The 26,805-nt window shown below is 44.7% G+C and overlaps 1 pseudogene; it reads right to left on the bottom strand.

Moving 5' to 3' along the window:
- Nucleotides 1-1,865: 1,865 nt before the first annotated feature.
- Nucleotides 1,866-2,599, bottom strand: LOC140332071 (PC-esterase domain-containing protein 1A pseudogene; annotated as a pseudogene).
- Nucleotides 2,600-26,805: the final 24,206 nt, after the last annotated feature.

Genomic DNA, 26,805 nt, shown 5'->3' with positions numbered 1-26,805 from the left:
TTAATTAGTGTGTGTTTTTATTTTAACTAGTTTTTTTTATTTTTTACAGGTTACCTGACAATTACATTATGAATCATAATTTCATTGTGCGATTCCCGGACCGTGGGAACTTTGCAGTTACAGCTAATTGGAAGCACGTGCCTTCAATTAGCTGTAACCTCAGGCGATACCAGGGCAATAGAAGTTCAATTGAGATATGTATCTCCATTCATTACCTCTAGTGCTCTGTGATTGGTGGGGAGAGGAAAATATATATACACATATATACACTAATAAAGAGTACCTGTCACATGAATATTAAAGAGTACCTGTCACATGAATATTAAAGAGGATTCCACATTTTCACAGACCTTACAGTGAAGAATCCCTTCTTTATCTGGAGCTTAAACTTCTTTTCCTCCAGATGCAAAGAGTACCCTCTTGTTCTTTCTAATGATCTCAAAGTGAATAATGGGGAAGAGAGTTCTCTATATGGACCATATATCGTACATATGGATGAGGCAAAGGCAGGTCAGGAACAATCCGAGGTCAGGGCAAGCAGCAAGCAAGAGCAGTCAGAAACAATCGAAGGTCAGGGCAGGCGGAGGTCAGGCAGAATCAGATATCAGACCGGGTCGCTATTGATAATAACACAACAGAGGTTAATGTGAACCAACACACATAGAACACACTCAAACACACTGTACACACAGAGGCTTAAAGCAGACAATGGTGTTCAGGACAGGTTGTCATTAAATGGAGTGCTCAATGACCTTTGAGCCATTTAATTGGAGGATGACTGAAACCAGTCAGCCACAACGAATTCAAACTAACAATGTCCTGCCCGGCGGCGAGGGAGCAGAGTGCCTCGCCCCCAGGGGGTACAAGGCCGCACGTCCGCAGAAGTGCTGAGAACAAGAACATTTCTGTTCACCTCCATAGGGATGCTGGGGATGCCGCCTGGCCAAACATTAGTTCCGCCAGAACAGATGCCTCCGCTGGCAGGGAGAGACACGCTGCAAGCAGGACAGCAGCCTCGGCCACGCTGCCTGCTGCAGCGCTGTCTCCCTCGCTGCCTGTGGATAGGTAAGTGCCTTACATTGACTTTTCCAAACCTATCGACCCTAACTTGCATATTAACTGTCTGTGGGGTACAGTGTCAAATGCTTTAGAAAAGTCCAAGTACACTATATCAACTGCTCTTCCACTGTCATTTTTAAGACAGTGACATTGCTATTATGAATTTGGACTTGAGCTTTGCCATTTTCCTTTGTGTACACAAAGCTAAAAAGCTAAGTGTTTAATAAATCTGCCTTTCTGCCTTGTCTTTATCCCCAGTTACCAGCCCAACGACATCCTCTAAGGGGCCTACATGCTCAGATCTGATCTTTTGGCTATTAATATATTTGAAAATTTTTGGGGGTTTGCAATCAAGGACGGCATTACAGGTTGAGGCCATCACCTATATGGACAGTGTAGAAGCTATAGCTATGGGAGACATAAATGGATGAACGAGATTCCCACTGTCCCTACAGTTGGTGGTGGGCCCTGAGATGTGTGTTACTCCTCCTGCTCTTACTGCTGCCACCTCCCCACTGCCCAGTACCCAACTCTAGATGCCACACTAGACTCAAGCTCAACAGGGTCTTCTTTCCCCGCTGATTCTGCCAAGCCGTTCCCTGTCATGTGATTTTGCTACATAGTAGGTAGGGACAGATTGGAATCTCGTTCATCCGTTCATGTCACCAATAGCTACAGCTTCTACACTGTCCATATAGGTGAAGGCCTCAACCTCTTATGCCAACCTTGCTTTGTCTCAGGCCCCACCGTCTCCTCCTCATGCTGTTACTGCTGCTTGCCCAGTACCCAGTTCTAGATGCCAGTTATTAATGCTGTCCACACTCCGTCTCAGAGCCCACCGCCTCCCCTTCCTGCTGTTCCTGCTGCACGCCCCAGGCTTGATCAATATGAGCCATTTGGATGCAGGTATACTATCGATGAGCCAGCTGATTCGAGTGGGTGGCATCTTTAACCCTGGAGCGCAGCTCGAAGCGGAAGTGAAAGTGCATTTCAATCACATCAATATGGTACAAATCTGCCAGAGTGGCACTGTAGAAATTCCCTTCTATGATGTCCCAGCGCACATTAAGAATTGGGTATTCTAGCACTTCACCAGCTTTGAATCCATCAGGCATGGCCATGTTCCATATCACCAGACATTCGGGGCTCAGCACCTCAGTGAGCTGAAAAAACAGGTGGTTCAGGTTGGTTTTGTACATTTCCAGTAATTGCTCATGATACCTGATAACATTCCATATACACGAGTTAATGATGACAAAGTCGGGCTGAGGTCCCTGTTCGAAGTCGGCCAGCACGCTCCCTATGTACTCGGAAGAGACACGGGTCAGGAAATAGAACCGTACAAGGTGGTGGTCAGTTCTGTAATGACGCACTTTGCAGTAAGTAATGCTATTGTGCATTTCACCCAGAGATCGCTCAACGTGTCATTTGCAAATTACATCTCACCCTTCCCTTTCAGCTGGTTCTCAGCCCGAAACTCATCATTCTGCAGTATTTTTACAAGATCTTTGTTGACAGATCTTTGAATGAAGTCTCCCATGGTGGCCATATGTCTGCTGAGCTGAATAACTTCGTGGCTCAATGTAGTCATCCAGGGCCTCTCGGTTCCCGTTACACATATCGGTGTCTCTCATCTCATCCCCCGACATATACAGAGGGTCTGCTGTCCCATCTTCCAGTTGGAGGATAATATACACAGAAATTCTCTCCGATAAAGCGAGGTACCGATGAAAGCAGAAGACATGGCCTTCTACATTCAATCACAAATTTCAGATTACACACTTCAGGGTGTCATTAAAGATGCACTACACCCAGCTCTAGATGCCAGTTACTAATGCTGTTCACACTCCGTCTCAGGGCCTGCTCATGAAAGCACATGAAAGGGAACGGGCTTGGCGGAATCAGCGGGGAAAAAAGACCCTGTTGAGCTTGAGTCTGGCATCCACAGCTGGGTACTGGGAAGTGGTCATGCGGCAGCAGTAAGAGAAGGAAGAGTAGGCGGTGGGCCCTGAAGTGTGGATGGCATTGTTGACTGGCATCTAGAGCTCCGTACTGGGAGGAGGAGGCTATGGGCCCTATGACGAAGCAAGGGCGTCATTAGTGGTTGAGGCCATCACCTACATGGACAGTTAGAAGCTGTAGCTACTGGTGACTTTGCTGTGTAGGGGACTGCCTTTTCCTATCTGCTAGCTGTAACTTTGGAAAATGCGGCTTGGACGGTATTGTTAGCATCTACAGCTGGGTACTGGGCAGGTTGCAGCAGTAACAGCAGGAGGAAGAGGTGGTGGGCCCTGAGACGGAGTGTGGACGGCATTTTTAACCGGCGTCTAGAGCTGGGTACTGGGCAAGCAGGAGCAGTAACAGCATGAGAAGGAGGAGGTAAGCCCTGAGACGGATCAAGGACGGCATAGCTACTGGAGACATTGCTGTGTAGGGGACTGCCTTTTCCTATCTGCTAGCTGTAACTTATGAAAATGCAGCATAGACAGCATTGTTAACTGGAATCTACAGCTGGGTACTGGGCAGGCAGCAGCAGTTACAGCAGGAGGACGAGACAGTGGGCTCTGGGACAGAACGTGGACGACATTAGTATCTTGCAACTAGAGTTGGGTACTGGGCAGGCAGCAGCATAAGTTAAAGCAGGAGGAGGAGGCGGTGGGCTCTGAGACGGAGCATGGACGACATTAGTATCTGGCATCTAGAGTTGGGTACTGGGCAGGCGGCAGCATCAGTTACGGCAGGAGGAGGAGGCATTGGGCTCCTGAGACGGAGCGTGGACGGCATTAGTATCTTGCATCTACAGTTGGGTACTGGGCAGGCGGCAGCATCAATTATAGCAGGAGGAGGAGGCGGTGGGCTCTGAGACCAAGTGTGGACGGCAAAAGTATCCTGCTTCTAGAGTTAGGTACCGGGCAGGCGGCAGCATCAGTTACAGCAGGAGGAGGAGGCATTGGGCTCTCAGACAAAGTATGGACGACATTAGTAACTGGCATCCAGATTTTATTACTGGGCAGACGGCAGCATCAGTTACAGCAGGAGGAGGAGGCGGTGGACTCTGAGACAGTGTGGACGGCATTAGTATCTGGCAGCTAGAGTTGGGTACTGGGCAGGCAGTAGCATCAGTAACAGCAGAAGGAGGAGGCGGTGGGCTCGGAGACGGAGCATGGACGGCATTACTATCTTGCATCTACAGTTGGTTACTGGGCAGGTGGCAGCATCAGTTACAGCAGGAGGAGGAGGCGGTGGGCTCTGAGACCGTGTGGACGACATTAGTATCTTGCAACAAGAGTGGGGTACTGAGCAGACGGCAGCATCAGCTACAGCAGAAGGAGGAGGAGGTGGGCCCTGAGACCAAGTGTGGACGGCATTAGTATCTTACAACTAGAGTTGGGTGCTGGGCAGGCGGCAGCATCAGTTACAGCAGGAGGAGGAGTTGGTGGGCTCTGGGACGGAGCATGGACGACATTAGTATCTGGAATCTGGAGTTGGGTACTGGGCAGGCAGCAGCATCAGTAACAGGAGAAGGAGGAGGCGGTAGGCTCTGAGACCGTGTGGACAGCCTTAGTATCTGACAGCTAGAGTTGGGTACTGGGCAGGCAGCAGCATCAGTAACAGCAGAAGGAGGAGGTGGTAGGCTCTGGGACGGAGCATGGACGGCATTAGTATCTTGCATCTAGAGTCAGGTAGTGGGCAGGTGGCAGCATCAGTTACATCAGGAGGAGGAGACGGGGGGCTCTGAGACGAAGCATGGATTACATTAGCATCTTGCATCTACAGTTGGGGAACTGGACAGGCAGCAGCATCAGTAACAGCAGAAGGAGGAGGCGGTAGGATCTGAGACGGAGCGTGGATGGCATTAGTATCTTACATCTAGAGTTAGGTACTGGGCAGGCGGCAACAGCAGTAACAGCAGAAAGAAGAGACGGTGGGCTCTGAGACCAAGTGTGGAGGGCATTAGTATCTGGCATCTGGTGTTGGGTACTGGGCAGGTGGCAGCTTCAGTAACAGCAGAAGGAGGAGGCGGTGGGATCTGAGACGAAGCGTGGACAGCATTAATATCTTGCATCTACAGTTGGGTACTGGGCAGGCGGCAGCATCAGTAACAGCAGGAGAAGGAGGCAGTGGGCTCTGAGACCATGTGGACGGCAAAAGTATCCTGCATCTAGAGTTAGGTACCGGGCAGGCAGCAGCATCAGTTACAGCAGGAGGAGGAGGCATTGGGCTCTCAGACAAAGTATGGATGACATTAGTAACTGACATCTTGATTTTATTACTGGGCGGGCGGCAGCATCAGTTACAGCAGGAGGAGGAGGCGATGGGCTCTGAGACGGTGTGAACGGCATATGTGTCTGGAAGCTAGAGTTGGGTACTGGGCAGGCAGCAGCATCAGTAACAGCAGAAGGAGGAGGCGGTGGGCCCTGAGACGGAGCGTGGACGGCTTTACTATCTTGTATCTACAGTTGGGTACTGGGCAGGTGGCAGTGTCAGTTACAGCAGTAGAAGGAGGCGGTGGGCTCTAAAACCGCGTGGAGGGCATTAGTATCTGGCAGCTAGAGTTAGGTTCTGGGCAGGCAGCAGCATCAGTAACAGCAGAAGGAGGAGGCAGTGGGCTCTGAGACGAAACGTGGACGGCTTTACTATCTTGTATCTACAGTTGGGTACTTGGCAGGCGGCAGCATCAGTTACAGCAGGAGAAGGAGGCGGTGGGCTCTGAGACAGTGTGGACGGCATTAAAATCTGGCAGCTAGAGTTAGGTACTGGGCAGGCAGCAGCATCAGTAACAGCAGAAGGAGGAGGCGGTGGGCTCTGAGAAGGAGCGTGGACGGTATTATTATCTTGCATCTACAGTTGGGTACTGGGCAGGCGAGAGCATCAATTACAGAAGGAGGAGGAGACGGTGGGCTCTGAGACTAAGCGTGGACGACATTAGTATCTGGCAACTAGAGTGGGGTACTGGGCAGGCGGCAACATCAGCTACTGCAGGAGGAGATGGGCTCTGAGACCAAGTGTGGTTGGCATTAGTATCTTGCAAATAGAGTTAGGTACTGGGCAGGCGGCAGCATCAGTTGGAGCAGGAGGAGGAGGAGGTGGGATTTGAGAGGGAGCGTGGAGGGCATTTGTATCTTGCATCTAGATTTAGGTACTGGGCAGGCGGCAACAGCAGTAACAGCAGAAAGAAGAGACTATGGGCTCTGAGACCAAGTGTGGACGGCATTAGTATCTGGCATCTGTTGTTGGGTACTGGGCAGGTGGCAGCTTCAGTAACAGCAGGAGGAGGAGGCGGTGGGATCTGAGACCAAGTGTGGACGGCAAAAGTATCCTGCATCTAGAGTCGGGTACCACGCAGGCGGCAGCATCAGTTACAGCAGGAGAAGGAGGCATTGGGGTCTCAGACAAAGTATGGACGACATTAGTAACTGGCATCCTGATTTTATTACTGGGCGGGCGGCAGCATCCGTTACAGCAGAAGGTGGAGGGGATGGGCTCTGGGACCGTGTGGACAGCATCAGTATCTGGCAGCTAGAGTTGGGTACTGGGCAGGCAGCAGCATCAGTTACAGCAGAAGGAGGAGGCGGTGGGCTCTGAGATGGAGCGTGGACGGCTTTACTATCTTGTATCTACAGTTGGGTACTGGGCAGGCGGCAGCATCAGGTACAGCAGTAGAAGGAGGCGGTGGGCTCTAAAACCGTGTGGACGGCATTAGTATCTGGCAGCTAGAGTTAGGTACTGGGCAGGCAGCAGCATCAGTAACAGCAGAAGGAGGAGGCGGTGGGCTTTGAGACGGAGCGTGGACGGCATTACTATCATGTATCTACAGTTGGGTACTTGGCAGGCGGCAGCATCAGTTACAGCAGGAGGAGGCGGTGGGCTCTGAGTCTGTGTGGACGGGATTAGTATCTTGCATCTACAGTTGTGTACTGGGCCGGCGAGAGCATCAATTACAGCAGGAGGAGGAGACGGTGGGCTCTGAGACTAAGCGTTGACGACATTAGTATCTGGCAACTAGAGTGGGGTACTGGGCAGGTGGCAGCTTCAGTAACAGCAGGAGGAGGAGGCAGTGGGATCTGAGACGAAGCGTGGACAGCATTAATATCTTGCATCTACAGTTGGTTACTGGGCAGGCGGCAGCATCAGTAACAGCTGGAGGAGGCGGTGGACTCTGAGACGGAGCGTGGACGGCGTTTGTATCTTGCACCTAGAGTTAGGTATTGGGCAGGTGGCAGCATCAGTAACAGCAGAAGGAGGAGGTGGTGGGCTCTGAGACCAAGTGTGGACGGCAAAAGTATCCTGCATCTAGAGTTGGGTACCCCGCAGGCGGCAGCATCAGTTACAGCAGGAGAAGGAGGCATTGGGGTCTCGGACAAAGTATGGACGACATTAGTAACTGGCATCCTGATTTTATTACTGGGCGGGCGGCAGCATCAGGTGGTAGGATTTGAGAGGGAGCGTGGACAGCATTAGCATCTTGCATCTACAGTTGGGCACTGGACAGGCGGCAGCATCAGTAACAGCAGAAGGAGGAGGCGGTAGGATTTGAGACGGAGCGTGGACAGCATTTGTATCTTGCATCTACAGTTGGGTACTGGGCAGGTGGCATCATCAGTTACAGCAGGAGGAGGAGGCGGTGGGCTCTGAGACCCTGTGGACGGCATTAGGATCTGGCTTCTAGAGTTGGGTACTGGGCAGGCAGCAGCAGTAATAGCAGTAGGAGGAGGCGGTGGGCTCTGAGACCAAATGTGGACGGCATTAGTATCTTGCATCTAGAGTTGGGTACTGGGCAGGCGGCAGCAACAGTTACAGCAGGAGGAGGGGGCGGTGGGCTCTGGGATGGAGCGTAGACAGCAATTTTATCTTGCATCTACAGTTGGGTACTGGGTAGGCGGCAGCATCAGTTACAACAGGAGGAGGAGGCGGCTGGCTCTGAGACGGAGCGTGGACGGCATTAGTTTCTTGCATCTGCAGTTGGGTACTGGGTAGGCGGTGAAAGGGCCTGAGACACTCCATTTTGTCTCTAGTTTTTAGTTATAAGAGATAGACATATTCCTTGGTTGTTTAGACTATATGTGTATAAACCTGATGTTCTGCCAAGATGCGTGTCCTTGTTAATTCTGCTAATCTCAGATAATGTTTACTGTTTATGAATAACAAGATGTTTTGTATGTGTCTGAAATTAAGTAGCTATACATTTTCGTTTTAGAATAAGTATACTAGTGTTTTTTCACTGTAATAAATGAGCATTCGCTATGGCATATTGTTATGATATATAAACTAGATGTTTGTTATAATAAAGTTGAAGATTGCTTGATACCATACGAGTGTATGCGTCGTTGAGTGATTCTTCCCAGGCGCCTGTTCTGATGAAATGAGAGACTCTGGGATGGATTGAGATGAGACAGGAATAGAGCCAAGAACCTTTCAGGCGGCAGCATCAGTTACAGCAGGAGGAGGAGGTGGTGGCCTCTGAGACCGTGTGGACGGCATTAGGGTCTGGCGTCTAGAGTTGGATACTGGGCAGGCAGCAGCATCAGTAACAACAGAAGGGGGATGTGGTAGGCTTTGAGACGGAGCGTGGACGGCATTAGTATCTTGCATCTGCAGTTAGGTACTGGGCAGGCGGCAGCATCAGTAACAGCAGAAGGAGGAGGCTGTGGGCTCTGAGACGGCGCGTGGACGGCATTAGTATCTTGCATCTACAGGTGGGTACTGGGCAGGCGGCAGCATCAGTTACAGCAAGAGGAGGAGGTGGTGGGCTTTGAGACCGTGTTCACAACATTAGTATCTGGAATCTAGAGTTGGGTACTGGGCAGGCGGCAGCATCAGTTACAGCAGGAGGAGGAGGCGGTGGGCTCTGAGACCAAGTGGATGACATTAGTATCTTGCAACTAGAGTTGTTTACTGGGCAGGTGGCAGCATCAGTTACACCAGGAGAAGGAGGCGGTGGCCTCTGAGACCAGGTGTGGACGGCATTAGTATCTGGGATCTTGAATTGGGAACTGGGCAGGCAGCAGCATCAGTTACAGCAGAAGGAGGAGTCGGTGGGCTCTGAGACGGATCGTGGACGGCATTAGTATCTGGCATCTAGAGTCCGGCACTGGGCAGGCGGCAGCATCAGTTACAGCAGATGGAGGAGGTGGTGGGCTCTAAGACGGAGCATGGATGGCATTAGTATCTTGCATCTACAGTTGGGTTCTAGGCAGGCGGCAACATCAGTTATAGCAGGAGGAGGAGGCAGTGGGCTCTGAGGTGGTGCGTAAACGGCATTAGTATCTTGCATCTAGAGTTAGTTACTGGGCAGGCGGCAGCAGCAGTAACAGCAGAAGGAAGAGGCAGTGGGCTCTGAAACCAAGTTTGGACGGCATTAGTATCTTGCATCTGGGGTAGGGTACTGGGCAGGCGGCAGCATCAGTAACAGCAGGAGGAGGAGGCGGTGGGATCTGCGGCAGAGCGTGGATGGCATTAGTATCCTGCATCTAGAGTTAGGTACTGGACAGGCCTCAGCATCAGTTACAGCGGGAGGAGGAGGCGGTCGGCTCTTAGACGAAGTGTGGACTACCTTGGTAACTGGCATTCAGACTTATTTACTGGGCAGGCAGCAGCAGTAACAGCAGGAGGAGGAGGAGGCGGTGGGCTCTGAGACCAAGTGTTGACGGCATTAGTATCCTGCATCTAAAGTTATTTACAGGGCAGGCGGCAGCATCATTTACAGCAGGGGGGGAAGCGGTGGGCTCTGTGACGGAGCGTGGATGGCATTAGTATCTGGCATTTACAGTTGGGTACTGGGCAGGTGGCAGCATCAGTTACAGCATGAGGAGGAGGCGGTGGGCTCTGAGACGGCGCCTGGACGGCTTTAGTATCTTGCATCTACAGTTGGGTACTGGGCAGGCGGCAGCATCAGTTACAGCAGGAGCAGGAGGCTTTGGGCTCTGAGACGGAGCGCAGAAGGCATTATTATCCTACATCTAAAGTTGGGTACTGGGCAGGCGGCAGCATCAATTACAGGCGATGGGCTCTTAGACCGAGTGGACGACATTAGTATCTGGCATCTACAGTTGGGTACTGGGCAGGCGGCAGCATCAGTAACAGCAGGAGGAGGCGGTGGGCCCTGTGACGAAGCAAGGACCACATCAGAGGTTGAGGCCATCACCTCTATGGACAGTGTAGAAGCTGTAGCTATTGGAGACATGAAGGGATGAAGGAAATTCACACTGTCCATACCTACTATCTAGTGAAACTACATAAAAGGGAATGGGCTTGGTGGAATCAGCGGGGAAATTGATAAAAAATGTTTATCATTTGTGGATATCTAGCAAGTTTGTTTTGTTATTTGTTTCAGATAAATACATACATTTTTATGGGTTTTAGGATAGATACCAAGTGCTATCAGAATAAAATATATGTATTTTTTGGGATAGAAATATATCATTTTTTTTGGCCTTTTGGATACCAAGTGCTATCTGAATTAAATATCTGTATTGTTTGGCGATAAATACATGGATTTTGGATACAAAATCCATACAAAAAACATGGATACATTGATATGGATTTTGGGGATATATAGCAAAGTGGGATCAGAATAAAATATCTTTATTTTTTATAGAGAAATATATAAATTTTTATGACCTTTTGGATCGATACCAAGTGCTATCTGAATTAATTATCTGAATCGTTTGGAGAGAAATAAAAAATGTTTTATGGCTTTGGGGATATATGGCATAAAGTGGGATCAGAATACATTTTTATGGGTTTTAGGATAGATACAAAGTGCTATCATAATTTAATATCTGTATTTTTTATCTATATATGCAGACATTTTTATGTTTTTTGTGATACCTATCATAAACAGCCAGAAAAATGTATATATTTATTCATAAAAAACAGATATTTAATTCTGATAGTACTTAGTATCTATCTAAAAACCCATAAAATTTTGTTTATTTCTGTAAAAACAAAACTACAGATATTTCATTCTAATCCCACTTGCTATGTATCAAAATAGCCAAAAAAGTTATGTATTTCTCTCCAAAAAATACAGATATTTAATTATGATACCTCTTGCAATCTATCAAAAAAAAAAAAAAACAGATTAATGTCTTTATTTCTGTAAAAAATACAGATATTTCATTCTGATACCACTTGCTATCTATCAAAAAGCCATAAAAATGTCTGTATTTCTCTCCAAAAAATACAGATATTTAAATATGATACCTCTTGCAATCTATCCAAAAAACAGAAAATGTTCTGTATTTCTGAAAAAAAATACTGATATTTCATTCTGATACCATTTGTTGTCTATCAAAAATCCAGAAAAATTTCTGTATTTCTGTAAAAAAATTCAGATACTCATTCTGATCCTACTTACTATCTGTCAAAAAATCAAGAAAAATGTCTTTATTATTTACTCCAAAAAAAACCCCAGATATTTCATTCTGATACAACATGCTATCTATCAAAAAAGCCATAAAAATTTCTGTATTTCGCTCCAAAAAATACAGATATTCAATTATGATACCTCTTGCAATCTATCAAAAAAAACAGAAAAATTTCTGTATTTCTGTAAAAAAAAAAATACAGATATTTCATTCTGATACTACTTGCTGTCTATCAAAAAATCCAGAAAAATGTCTGTATTTCTCTAAAAAAAAACAGATATTTCATTCTGATACCACATGCTATCAAAAAAGCCATAAAAACTTCTGTATTTCTCTCCAAAAAATACAGATATTTATTATGATACCTCTTGCAATCTATCAATAAAAAACAGAAAAATGTCTGTAAAAAACAAATACAGATATTTCATTCTGATACTACTTGCTATCTATCAAAAAGGCCATAAAAACTTCTGTATTTCTCTCTAAAAAATACAGATATTTAATTATGATACCTCTTGCAACCTATCAAAAAAACATACAAATGTTTTGTATTTCTGTAAAACAAAATACAGATATTTCATTCTGATCCTACTTGCTATCTGTGAAAAAATGATACCACTTGCTATGTATCAAAAAATCCAGAAAAATGTCTCTATTCCTCTACAAAAAATACAAATATTTAATTATGAATCACAGCTCCGTTACAAATGATATAGGCCTCAAAGTAGATAGAGGCAGAGGGCCCTGAGGGAGGTCCTTTGTAAAAAAAATGTAGCCAGTTACACAGCTACATTGCAAGTTATAGGCCTCAGAGACAGAGTAGAGGTAGAGGGCCAGGAGGGGGAGGAGTAGAAGGAGATGCAGAAGGCTGTGAAAGTGCTCTTCCCATCAAGGTGTCAGCAGGCCGTGCAGCAGTTGCCGACTAATCAGTTCACTCTGCAGAGGGGGTGTTGATGTCATTGCCAATCCAAACCTTATTCATTTTAATAAAAGTGATTCGGTCGACATTTTCTGTGGAGAGCCGAATCCACTTGCGGCTGAGCAGGGAAGGATCTTAATGGCATGTACTGCCAGCTCCGGCCACTGCTCAAGCTTGGATACCCAGTAGCCCAGTGGGTTCTGGCTTTGCAGGTTGCAGATGTCTCATGTAGAGCTCAGGTATTCCTGCACCATGACTGAGTAGCACTGCTGAGTGTCATTGGCAATTGCTGCAGGACTGGCGGCTTGCTTCCGCTGAAAAAAAGCCTGCATAGTTTTGCTTAGACAACCTCTACTGCTTCTGCCACCCATGCCGCTTAAGGTAGTTGTTTGGTTCCCATTGCTGGTGGAATTGCCCTAACGATCCTTGCTGTTGCTGCTGCCAGCCGGAAAGGCTGAGCACAAGTCCCTTACAAGCACTTCTTGGTAGTGCTGCATTTTAGGTCCCCTGTATTGGGGCAAGATGAGTTGTTGTATCTCAGGCTTGTAACGTGGATCCAGTAATGTAGCAGTCCCATATTCGTCAGTCTTTGTTTTTGTGTTGTATGCGCGGATCCTTGGCTTTGCACTCCTGCTGTCATGTGGCTCAAAGTTCCCACAACTGAAGAAATTCTGGACCCACACTGCTGTGGACGCTGGGCCACGACGCTGGGCCACCAATACCCGTTAGGGAAACGCAGCTCACCACCATCGCTTCCGTCAGGGCCTTAGGGATCAAGTCAAAGACCTGCTGTTAGGTCTCCCTTCTCAGTCCACCCTGGATCTTGCGATACAGCAGTCCATCTGCCGAAGGATCCGGGAACGCCGTCTAGAAAAAGTCTTCGATAAAACCAGGAGTTGTTCGCCTCCTCAGTTGAAACCTATACCTCTGATGAATACTTCCAGCTCCACACCACCTGCAAAGTTTCCATCTTCTATGCCTGACCTGAGGGAACCCATGGAGATTGGTTTATCCAAACTAGCCCCTGCCGAGCGCAATCGGCGTTTGCAAGGTGGACTCTGTCTTTACTGTGGCAATCCCAGTCACAGAGCAAGGACCTGCCCTCGCAAAGAACCTGAAAGGTTTCAGTGTATCAGGGGTGCAGAAGGGAGCCTCTCAGACCCATTGCCCTGGTCTCAACAACGTATCTTGGTTCCGGCTACCATATCCTGGGACAGGAAGTCCCGCCAAGTCATGGCCTTTCTTGACTCCAGGGCAGATGGTAACCTGCTGGACCAAGATGTTGCCTCTGAACTGGCAATACCTGTCGCCCCTCTTGGGCCTGAATTGTAACACCCTCTTACACACTCTATTACCCCAGAAGTGCATTTAACAGTGGGGGCCTCCCATAAGGAAGTGATCCGCCTTATTGTGATCAGGATGGTAAAAACACCCCTGATTTTGGACCTCCCTTGGTTGAAATCCCAAAACCCTATCATTATTTGGGAGTTGGGTCAGATCATTCAGTGGGGGACCAAATGTCAGGCTAGGTGCCTTACTCTAGTAATGCCAGTACGGGCCCTTGAGGTGTTACAAAAATTATCCAAACCTTACCAGGAGTTTGCTGATGTCTTCTGCCCCCGGTCCAATGACAATCTCCCACCTCATCGTTCCTATCATTGCCCCATTGAGTTACTCCCGGGTACCATGCCCCCTAGGGGTCATTTGTTCAATCTCACTGGGCCAGAGATACAGGCCCAGAAAGAATACATCCAAGAAAAGAGCTTCATCCATACATCCTCTTCCCCTGCGGGTGCTGGTTTCTTTTTTGTAGAGAAGAAGGATGGCAGGTTAAGACCCTGTATTGATTACAGGGGCCTAAACAAGATTACTGTGCAGAACCGCTAGTTCATCCCTCTGCCCCTTATGGATGACCTTTTCTTGCCATTCGATTCTTCACCAAGCTCAATTTAAAGGGGGCCTACAACCTTATCCGCATTAGGAAGGGTGATGAATGGAAGACTGCCTTTTAACCCCAGGGATGGGCATTTCGAATACCTAGTAATGCCTTTTGGTCTGTGTAATGCCCCTGCAGTCTTCCAGGAATTTGTAAATTATGTGTTCCAAGAATTTCTGGGAAAATTTGTGATTGTGTATCTTGATGATATTTTGATTTATTCATCTGATCTTCTCCTCCACAGAGCACAAGTACGCCAGGTCCTCCAGAAGCTCAGAGAAAACTGCCTCTATGCAAAATTGGAGAAGTGCGCCTTCGAGGTACGTGACGTTGCTTTCTTAGGGTGAATTCTGTTGGATCACGGGATGGCCATGGATCCAACCAAGGTCTCAGCAGTTCTGGAATGGCCGCAATCCACTGACCTCAAGGGCCTTCAGCGCTTTTTAGGTTTTGCAAATTTTTATCGGAAGTTCATACGAAACTTCTAGTCCATTGTCCACCCTCTAACGGACTCCGGAAGCTTGCGAAGCCTTCAATGCACTGAAAAGGGCTTTCTGCAGTACAGTGCATTACACTAACCTTTTCAAGCTTCTGGGAGAAATTGGAAAGATTTCAGGTCTACGGGTTAATAGCGCCAAATGAATGTTCTCCCTACACTACTGTATCTCTTTCATACTCTCCTGATCCCAATACATTCTCACAATTTAAATAATCTACAAACAAAAATAATGCAATTTATTTGTAACAGGAAGAAAAGTAGAGTGCAAAAAGCCTCCCTATATGCTCCACGTACTTAGGGAGGCATGGAGTCCCCCATATTATTTATTACTATAGGGCAGCTCAATAAGTCAAAACCTCACTGTGTAAATTTTCTGGCCTCAAACCCCAATATGTAGACTTGGAAGGTCTAGCCTGTCAACATCTTTCTTTATCTGCGCTTTTATGGATTTCAAAGAAATCTAGACTTCAAATAACCTGTCCGTCTCTTTTCCATTCCTTGACAATTTAGGATAAGTTGCAATCTCATCCACAAATTTTCTCACCCCATGCTCCTTTAACCCCGCTATGGGATTATCCAGAGTTTTCCCCTGGTAAGAACCAAGATAGTTTTGGGTGGTGGATATCCAAAGGTTTCCTGAAAATAAGACATGTATTGGATGTGAGGGGAATGTTCAGCTTAGAATACCTAGAAATTACATAGAAAGTAAAAGAGAACTCCCAGCTAGAGAGTATTATAGATATCGACAAATGTAATCATTTGTCTGTTCCATATTGAGTTGCACTTGGATGTATCTGTCTCATGGCTCTCTTCTTTGGAGGAAGAACTTAAGCTCATATGGTAGGTTGTATATTTAAAATACTGACTTGCTGGAGCTATATATGCTGTGATACAGTTAAATAATCTTTGTGGTTTCTCAGAAATGAATTTGCTGATATTTGGGTCACTCATAAACAGAGGTCAAAATTTTAAACATATATTTTTGATTTCGCCATGTTCTCTTGAGTTTTCCATGATGAACCTAATAGTGTCATCCTTTTTGGATTTATTTTGAGAGAACAAAAGTTCATGCCTATTTTTTTATTTAACTTTTTGGTAGGCTTTTTTACAGGATTTTTTACTATAGCTCCATTGCCTTAATTTTCTTTTCAAATCCCTCGCTTGTATCTCAAAGTCTGATTTGTCGTCCCATTGACTTTAATTGAATTCGCAAATATAGGAATACATATGTGTGTGTATATATATATATATATATACACACACACACACACACACGTATACAGATAACTTCACCCATGTACTTATTGGTTCTTTACACACAGTGATTGAATGTAGTTTTTGAAGATAATTGCTTATGAACACTCCACAATGGAGTGAGCATTACCAATAATAATTGGAGAAGTACTGAATTTTATTGTGGAGAACATATATGGGACACCGTCATCTTTGTATGTTGTGATTTTAATCCTGCCTTTTGCCTGCCTTCAGACCAAGGGAATAAGCATACTGGTGATTGTAACAACCTTTGGTATGTATAGAACAATTTGGTTATATTGAAGAAATTATGTATATAATGGAATTGTACCTATTGTTTTTTTGTATCATGTTGTAGTGCTGATACATCTACTAGCTTTACCAATTACATCCCTGAGGAAGCGGACAAAGTCTGCAAAACGTGTTGGATGATCTCAACATATGTAATGTGTACAATGTATCTAGCCCATGTATGTTAGAATGTCAATTAGACTCTTCCTGAAAATTGGTATAAGGGAAGAGGCATGTATTTTTAATTGTTGTTTTTTAATGAAGGAAATAAAAGATTTATGATCATTTTTATAATATTCACTGCCGTTAAATGCCCATATGTTTTTCCTTTTGTATTCTTAAACATTGATGGAGCAAAATCCTAATATGTGTTCTGACCGTCCATTGTCTGCTACTTTGCTTAAAGTGTTGGCTCTGGAAGTATCGCACCTCCTAGATTTTCGTCAAGATATGTTGGATGGCATGCTTGCTGACTTTACATTGTTAGTTGACAGCTATCTTAATGCTCCTCGCCTAGCAAATGCAGATGCTTTAGCTGTGACTGAGAACTTATGGTCTGAGCTTCTCAAAGAACTTCAGAAGTTTTGTCCTACAGCAAAAGAGAAGAGAAAAGGCTTTAACCCCCCTAGCGCTATTCCCGAGTCTGACTCGGGGTGGAGAATAAAAACTCACTTATCTTGTTCTGTCGCTGTCCCCCGTCGTCCTGCTGGTCCCCGCAGGTCCTGGGGATATACGTCTACCTTCTCAGATCTCCAGCCGCGAAGTGCAGAGACATCCTACGGGGTTTCCTGGAGACGTCAGTACATGCACTGGTTCAGCCGGGACTTAGCGGCAGGATATTCTAATAATTTTGTATTGGAGGCATATATATGCCTGTGCTCTGATCTCTCCTGATTGGCTGCAGGGTACCGCCCCCTGATTTTTCCCCCGTTAGTTCGCCGATAACACAACCTCATGGCAAATTACAAGGCTGTTCTCGCTTACATGTTCGGTAAGCGAGAAAGGCCCGATACGCCACAATTTCGAATTTAAAAATCTCGATTGCTCATCCCTAGCTGTGATACAGTTAAATAATCTTTTTGGTACTGTCAATCATGGAGGTAATTCCTGAATTAACTTATTCTCCCTAATACCATGCTTGTTGTTATTGTGAAATATAGATGTAAATCCATGAGTACAATACTTACCCTCTAGAACAGTGATTTTCAACCACTGTGCCGCGGCACACTAGTGTGCCGTGAGAGATTTTTAGGTGTACCATGGGAGAATATCCAATTATCATTGTCGAGTGTCTGTGCTGTAGTGACTGGCAGGCTAATGTAATACTCTTCCATGTCAGTGGGTGGCAGTAGGTAGCGTAATTGCCTTGTTTATTCTTAGAGACAAGAAAATTAGCTAGAGAGTGTCATTTTGTAACGTTTTTGATTTGTGGTGTGCCACAGGATTTTTTCAATGTAAAAAAAGTGCCGTGGCTGAAAAAAGGTTGAAAAACACTGCTCTAGAACACCATGCTACTGTTTTTATGATACTTTTTGAAAAAGTGAAATAGGGGGTGGCTAACTTGGTAATATACAAATGTTAATTGCTGAAGATCAAAAGAATAATGATATCTCTTAGTAGGCAATTATTTAAACTGTCCTAAGTAGACTCATTAAACTGATGAAAGTTTTCAAACATTTATAAGTTCATTAAAAGAAAAGTAATAAACTTCTAATTGGTTGTTTGATAATGTTCTCTTATGCTGGAAAAAATGTATCTATGCATTATTCGTACTATGTATAAGGTATCATGCAACAACTAAAATATTTTGTGATTTGTGATATTATGTGATATTTTACCATTGTGGTATTAATAACTTTTCCTTAAATATAAGATTACAATTTACTAAGTAAGCTGTAAGAAGGGATGTGGCATTTGATGTAATTACACCTAGAGGAATTTTATTGATGCATTCATTTGTTGCATAAAAGTTGTACGCCAAGTAGATCAGTACAGTGGATATAATATTATACCATCTTTCTGGATGGCACCACCACATTCCCAAATTTTAAGGAGGCTGGAAGAAAAAGGAGAGTATGAGAGTATAAAAAATGGGGAGAGGGCAAATTCATCTAAAACTTGATAATTAGGGATGAGCCAGAAGGCCTCTGACAGTCTCGCGAAAAATTTCCTTGAATTTCCGGTGCGTCCACAAAATTTCGGCGAATCACAAATTACATTAAAGTCAATAGGCTGACTTTAAACATTGATAGCAAAGCCCCTATACATGTTAGAACCACCAAATTTTCTAGGTTAGTGTAAGAGAACAGTGGCAACAAGGAAAAAAATACAAAAGTTAAAAAAGACCTTGTCATTTTCCAGAAAATGGCAGGCAAAGTGACAGCAGGCAAATAGGATTTTTGTGTGATGGACAGCGTCCAGAATGCAGCACAAACATTAGGACATTGAGAAAGGGTGAACTCTGCATAATATCTTAACGATATATAAATCCTGTTTATTATTATTTATATTAACAATAATAATAATAATAATTGCTAGCTGGCATCATGACCTTGATGACATGTGTTAGGAATGCCACCCATAAAACTGTTGTTTTCCAGAAAATGGCAGGAATGTCACCCATAAAGTTGTGAACAAGTAGTGTGGTGACATTAGCAAAAAGAATAGAGGACCAGAGATGAAGAGTGGGTCAGCAAAAGCAGTAGCAGTGTGTGACCCCTGGTCAGATATCGCCAGGGAGACTGCATTGGTAAGAGTCATGACAGAGCTGGGTGTAGTCCACCCAGAAGTGTACAATATTAGTGAACACTGACAGGCGGCAGGAGCAACAGCAGGAGGAGGAGGCAGAGGACCCTAAGATGGAGTGTGGACTGCATTGGTAACTGGCATCTAGAGCTGGGTGTGGTGCATCATCAATGACACCCAGAAGTGTGTAACACAATTATAGTGAATAGAGTTCTGACAGGTGGCAGCAGCAAAAGCATCAGGAGGAGGCAGTGGGCCCTGAGACGGAGCAAGGACTGCATTGGTAACTGACATCTAGAGTTGGGTGTAGTGTATCATCAACGACACCCAGAAGTGTGTAATACATTTTTTGTGAATGGAGTACTGGGCAGGCGGCAGCAGCAACAGCGGGAGGAGGAGGCGGTGGGCCCTGAGATGGAGCGTGGATGGCATTGATAACTGGCATCTAGAGCTGGGTGTAGTGGATCGTCAATGACAGCTAGAAGTGTGTAATACAGTTATAGTGAATGGAGTACAGACAGGTGGCAGCAGCAAGATCATCAGGAGGAGGCGGTGGGCCCTGAGACGGAGCGTGGAGCGCATTGTTAACTGACACCTGAAGCTGGGTGTAGTGCATCGTCAATGACACCCAGAAGTGTGTAATACAGTTATGGTGATTGGAGTAATGACATGCGGCATCAGCAACAGCATCAGGAGGAGACACTGTTCCCCTAAAAAATAAATCTTTCTAATGGCACACATGCCAGCGAAATTTTTCAAGAAAAGTCAAAAGCACACTTGCAAGTTTACTTTAACCACAGCAAAGGTGATCCTGATCCTAACCCCTCACAATATATTTATTTATATATATATATATATCTATATCTAGCAGCAAACAAGAACTTGCAAGTGTGCTTTTGACATTTGTGGAAATTTCGCTGGCAAAAGCTAGGTCTTGCACGCCAGAGCCCGCTGGAATTTATCACTAGGCAGATCCCCGGGTCTGGCATCGGATGCGTTTAGATAGCGGCCTATGTAAAGAGCTGAAATCAGTTAACTCTTTCTAAACCTGAAAATTTTAGGTCATGTAAAAATATGCCTATTTCCTAGCTAATATGAATGTTTAAAACATTTGAACAGCCCAAACATTTTTATTTAGGTCTAAGTAAAAGATGTGTGCAATTAGAAAGATTTATTTTTTAGGGGAACAGTGACTTTTAATGCAGTGTCAATTTTCCAGTGATGTGCATCTCTTGCAGCGAGATCATTTGGGTCCAAGGTCTCTGATTTTGGATCACGAATACAAATGCACGAGCGAGCTTCTGATTTTGCTTGGTGAATCAACCTGTCTGTCTCAGGGCTCATCACCTCCTCCTGATGCTGTTGCTGATGCCGCATATCATTACTCCAATCACCATAACTGTATTACACACTTCTGGGTGTCATTGAGGATGCACTACACCCAGCTTCAGATGTCAGTTACCAATGCGCTCCGCGCTCCAACTCAGGGCCCACCGCCTCCTCCTCCCGCTGTTGCTGCTGCCGCCTGCCCAGTACTCCTTTCACAAAAAATGTATTACACACTTCTGGGTGTCGTTGACGATACACTACACCCAACTCTAGATGTCAGTTACCAATGCAGTCCTTGCTCCGTCGCAGGGCACACTGCCTCCTCCTGATGCTTTTGCTGCTGCCACCTGTAATTACTCCATTCACTATAATTGTGTTACACACTTCTGGGTGTCATTGACCATGCACTACACCCAGCTCTAGATACCAGTTACCAATGCAGTCCACACTCCGTCCTAGGGCCCTCCGCCTCCTCCTCCTGCTGTTGCTGCTGCCGCCTGTCAGTACTTTATATATATATATATATATATATATATATATATATATATATATACACACACACACACACACACACACACACACATATATATGGTGGGTGTTTCAAGCAGGAAACAGGGCCAGAAGGTATTAAGTGCATCAAGGGTTTATTTCACTTAACACTATTTCCACACAAAACAGGCAAAAAAAACAAACAGCAAAAATAATGCCTAGCCACTTGGCCACTAACTCACTGTTAGTTCCCTTAACTAGCAATCCAGCCCAACCTAATGCTGTGCAGGACTCTTAAGGCCCTAACCATACATCTTTTGCAACAAAGTCTGTTGCCCTGATTTATTAATAAAATGCGCGTACGCACTACACGCGTATGTACCCGCCAAATTACAAGGCATTTTACCGCGGGCCAGAGCCAAGTGCTAGTACACACACCTTCATTTGCCAGCCGGATTCCTGCCTTGATAAATGAGCAATAGTGGTCGCAAATATCCCAAAATAAGGCAATTAGTTTTCAGCTGTGCGATTAAGGAGGATCTGTTAAGCTGTCAATGGTGAGATCATGGCAATTAATTAGCACACACCTGCTTTCTGTTCTGTGTGCATCTACAGTCCATTACAGGTCAGTTAGAATCTTTATTGCTGTGCCAAGAATGACGAGGCTCCTGGACCCTCTATATATTTTAGGAAGGGTGTCCTTTCAAACCACGTTGCCCTTAATTTGTGCACTGAACCTACAGTTTCCTCTGTGTTTTATAAAGGTTTCAATGCCATTTTAGACCTTGGCCCACTATAAATTCACTTCCCCACATCAGCTTGAGAGTGGAGGAACATAAAGGTGGATTTCTCCTTTAACTGGAAGCAATATCATCCATGAATGTACAGTAGTCCGTGATGTGACATTCCAGAGGCTTGGCAGCACAGCAGAGGGATGTTATCACCCTGTAAAGAAATAGATTACATTATTAGGATGTGTTAAGCAGCATGGTTAATCATGCTTTAGTGGTAACTACATGCTGCTGGATTGTATTTTTCATGCTTTTCTGTCTGCATAAGCAATGCTTGAGCAAATCTAAACTAAATTGCACTCTGCCCTAGTTTGGCAATGTGTTTTTGTAAAGTGTCACATAAAGGTCCAGCTCTTAAACAAATATGTCTGCTATTTCATTTCCCAAAAGATTAAAGTGTGCTTGCTATGACTTCAACTCCTAGGTTGGTTTGTACTCCAAACATGATGGGCTGAAATTTGTAATGCATGTATGGAGGCAGTATGTTGATGCACCTCTGGCTCGAGTACCTCTGGAATGTCCCAGGTATCACCATGGTGCAAGCACAGGTTTTGTAGGAAGCAACATGCCATGATCAACACCTTTTAGCAACCCGATGGTGTGCTCCACACCCCCCAGCTTTTATGCAGAGCCTTGTTGTAAATATGCTCCGCTTCAGACCAAGGGTGACGCACAGCTGTCATAACCCATGGAAGCTGCCCGTATCCTTTGTCAGCTGTCAAAAGACAAACATAATACGTGTTAGTTCTTGGTATAGTAAGTGTTCTGTGAATGCAGTGTAACACGAGTTTTTTTACAAGGTTGTACAGGTTGCTAAGGATTGTGCTCTTCGGTCACTTTATTGCTTTTTGGTTGTTGAGAGACATTGTTACTACTGACTACCACAGTGAAGTACTGTGAGCTGTGAAAATAGTAATTATACTAGGGCTTCTGGGAATATCTGAAAGGTAGTTCTTCTTCCATGCTCCCAATATTGTACAATATTTATAAACTATTTGCTAAATTAGATTTTAGCACAAAATATGACATATATACAATATAGGTAATAGCTTGGTATTCTGACAATTCAAAGGGAAACAGCAACATAATAGGTGTCTTTAGGATTTGACTACTGTTAGTTGTATTACAGTAATGACATTATACATTACCTATTAACCAGCCCTCAGGCATTTCTCCAGACATGAACTTCTGGTAGAGGGCTGTCTGACGCAGGATATAGGCATCATGGCATGATCCTGGGAAACCTGTCCGTGCACTCATGATTCTCCTGTTGGCATCACAGACTATTTGTACATTCAGTGAATGATATCACTTCCGATTGGGAAAGGCGATTTCCTGCAGTTTAGGGGCCTGAATTGCCACATGGGTGCCATCGATGGCCCCCAAAACTTTAGGAAATCCCGCTCACCTGAAGAAATCCACCTTTACCTTCCTCCACTCCTAAACTGTTTGAGGGAAGTGAATATATAGTGGGACAAGGTCTAGAATGGCATTGATGGCCTTCGTAAAAACCCTGGAAACTGTAGGCTGGCTTAGTCCACAAATTAAGGCCGAGGAGGTTTGAAGGGAACCCCTTCCTATAATATACAGAGTGGCCAAGAGGCTGGTCATTCCTGGCACTGCCTGGCTTCTCTTGGTTTTTTGAGCAATTTTATCTTCCTTCAAGCTGTACAGGTCATGGATGACCTGGCGAGACAGACCAAAACCATCACCACCCTCGCTGCTGCCGGCCCCGCCACCACCACCCCCAGGGTCTTCAGTCCATAGACCAACAGGCAGCTCCCTCAGGCCAGCTAGGTTGCTCTGTGAAGCTGGCCAAGTAACATCTAGGCCCCTGGCACCTCAGCCAGTTTGAGCCGGATCATGGGTTCTGCTTTCAAGGCAACCAGCTTTACTCCTGAGCAAAATGCAGCCCTCATGGAGTCCTACATACATTATTTTCCACGACTCCATGGGGGCTTGCACTCCCAGACCTCCCATGCTGTAAGGCAGGGACTCTGGGAGGAAATTGCCAGGAGTGTAATGCTTGAATGCGTGAATTGATTTTTGCAGGATTGCAACAGTTAAGTCATTAGCATTGAGAACAAAATTTATGTTTGGGGTGAAATATGAGATCTTTTTTTAAATGACCTCTTTAGTGTATTTTTTACCTTTTTGTATTTTTACCTTTTTTTGACTTGCATCAACAATGTGTGTATTTCAATTTTTTTACAAAAGCACACCCTGAGACGCAGCAGTTCCCTCCTGCCCTCTGTGCTCGGGGTGATGTGGATGATGAGGATGTCACTTCCCATCCAGATGACACTAGGCTTCCTCCTGGTAAGATGAATCTGCATGGTATATCTTGTTTTACATTGTGCACGTGTCTCTAATCATGTTTCTAACCACACTCATGTGTAATATGAGTGTTTAATTGCACACATTTTTGGTTCTGGGAGTGGTATGTTATGTGGTTAGATTTGTGGTGAACCGATCAATCCAAATGAACTTGGGTTAGAGTCAAGCTCACTCACTTCCATTTGTTTTTGTCCTTTATTTAACAGATTACCATCTACAGGATTTCATGGATCCACTGCAGAGAAGCCTGGAGAAGAATACAGGTAATTTGGTTTGCGTGTGTGTTCTGCCTTCCAAAAGCTAAGTAATAACCTTTGATCTTTCTATAATATATCTATATATATATATCAGATTTGGTAATTTTTCTTGGCAGAGGTTTCTGGTACAGCCTCCCTTTGTGAATGTGTGAGCTTAATATGTCAAAAATAATTTTGCCTGTGCCAGATATTGGGGACCTTTGATATGTGAAGATTATTGTTCAAAGAACTATTGTGTAAAAACTAAGGTTTCTTTTAGGGATGGAATTGGATTGGCCAGGCTGGAAACAGACTTTAAATGTGCACTTGAAAGAAAATAAAATAACATTCACAAAATATGGCTTTTAGTTTTTTTACAAATTTTTTTTTCATTCTCCCCCATAGCTTGAAATGTGCAAAAACTCAACATATATAAAAAAAATAACAAAACTTTTTTTTTAAAACATATATACAAAATTTGTTTTTTTAAAAGCGGTACCACCTGGGCATACCCTGAGGAGGGGCCATCCTCAAGCCGCACTCCATGGCAGACATCCTCCTGTGCAGCAAATACAGGCTATCCCGTCTACTTCCTGGTGGGTGAGGAAAAAACAAATATATTACCCGGAAGAGTTTGGTAAAAACATTTTTTAAAAGTACTGTCCTTGTAAAAACCAAACAAATGAAAATACAAACTTACAAGGAGGATGTCTGCCATGTCGCCGGGGTTAGGGTGGCGTTGGTGGAGTGCTCAGATACTCCTCAGGAGGGCTGGCTGCCTCCCTCGATGTGAAACTGGCTGTGTTTGTAGCGGGACACCAAAAAATTTGAGAGGTAAGTACTGACCAAATGTAACAGTATATTATACAGCTAGTTCTTAAATTGCACAGTGCTAAATAATTCAAGTTATGTCATCTCATCTGACTGTTTTGCTGTTTACAATGTGCCAAACAAGAAAGAAAGGTTATTCCTGGGGCCAAGCTAATTATGGCTATGGAACGAAAGTGATGCAGTTTGTTGGCAATGAAGGTTGTGGGTTTTCACAAGGGACAAACGTGGCTAAGTGACATTTAACCTTTGTCTTCTGTTAAAAGCTGCCTAGACATGAAGCTAGTCATACACTAATAATGGTACTTGATGGAGCCAGGCCTAACAAAGTATCTCCTACTTTATTTTCATGGTTTTTAAAGAATGTTCACAATATGTAAAATGCTTAATTCAGATACAGATTAAAAATACTTACCTTCAGATACAGAACTTGTGTCCTGTGGAGGAGGTGCTGGCAAGGGCGTTCCAATAGCTGTAGATAAAAAATGAACACCATAAGTAAAAGTGGGTGGGCAGGACTAAAGTAGATTTGTAAGGTTAGTTAGGGTGAATAGATTAATGCAGAACTTCTAAATTATACTTTTGCCTACAGCCAAAAATTCTGAGCAAACATTTGTCAGTACAACAATGGACAACTAAACAACTCATGTCTATTTTTCTTTATGCTAGCCAACAACCTAGAAAGAACCTTCATTTGATGCATAATGACTGGAAGCTACATGAAATCCTGCTAGATCTTTCTTTGTATTTGTAACAAAAAATGATGAAAGTAGCGTGAGAATGTGTTGAATTGCAACATATGTTACAAACGTTGATTCTAAGGTTAGCTTACAAGCAATTTCCTCGGCCGCCTCCTCTCCTTCATCGGAGGACTCTGGCTGCAGATGTTGGGCAGCGGGCTCCTCCTCCAGGAAATGACTCTTCCTCCTCCATGACTTGCTCCTCCTCCGGTGAAGCCTCAGCATCCCCGGGGTACACCTCCTCCTCGTTTTCCTCCTTCTCCTCCTCCTCCTCCTCCTCCTCCACACCCTGGGGGACGGTCAGTCTCCTGTGTTAACACTGGATTATTTGCAGCCACCGGCATGATGGAGAGTTGGCTGTAATAACAAAAACAAATATCCAAAATTATTAAGGTAGTAAAATATAGGAAGTGAAAAACAAACAGTTCTAGGCTAAACAATACTACTTTACACAAAAAACAAACATTCTAAAACACCACTCCTTAACAAGAGGAGAAGACAAAATGCAAAACATACTAGAAAGGATGCGGTCCCCCACTTCACGCACCAAATCGGCCCTTCTTCACTTTAGGTCTCTCCAAACATGCTGGATTTGGGCGACAGTTGGGCGCGTCCCTGCAGGGGTCCAAAGCCTGTCTGCCAGCTTCTCCACAATCCTGCGCTTGACATATATCAACCACTGATGGTCATACCGGTGCAGAATCATTGTCTAAAAAAAAGAGAAACAAAATGTGAACTGTTTGTTAATATTGTGTGTAGAGATATATATATATATATATATATATATATATACTATTACTAAGAAGCTTCCGGTTGCCACCCCACTAAGCTTAATCCTAGTTAAACCATTGTAAAAACAATAATTGTGCTCCTAGATGTAAAATCTGTTTACCCTTTTTTAGTGAAGCATTAGTAAGTGGCAGACATACATACATACATCTCACATCATACATATATGTATTTAGAGGCAAAATGTAAGCAC

This window comes from Pyxicephalus adspersus, chromosome 5 (assembly GCF_032062135.1).
Source record: "Pyxicephalus adspersus chromosome 5, UCB_Pads_2.0, whole genome shotgun sequence".
NCBI classification, from domain to species: Eukaryota; Metazoa; Chordata; class Amphibia; order Anura; family Pyxicephalidae; genus Pyxicephalus; species Pyxicephalus adspersus.
This window is presented reverse-complemented; position numbering and strand designations above follow the sequence as displayed.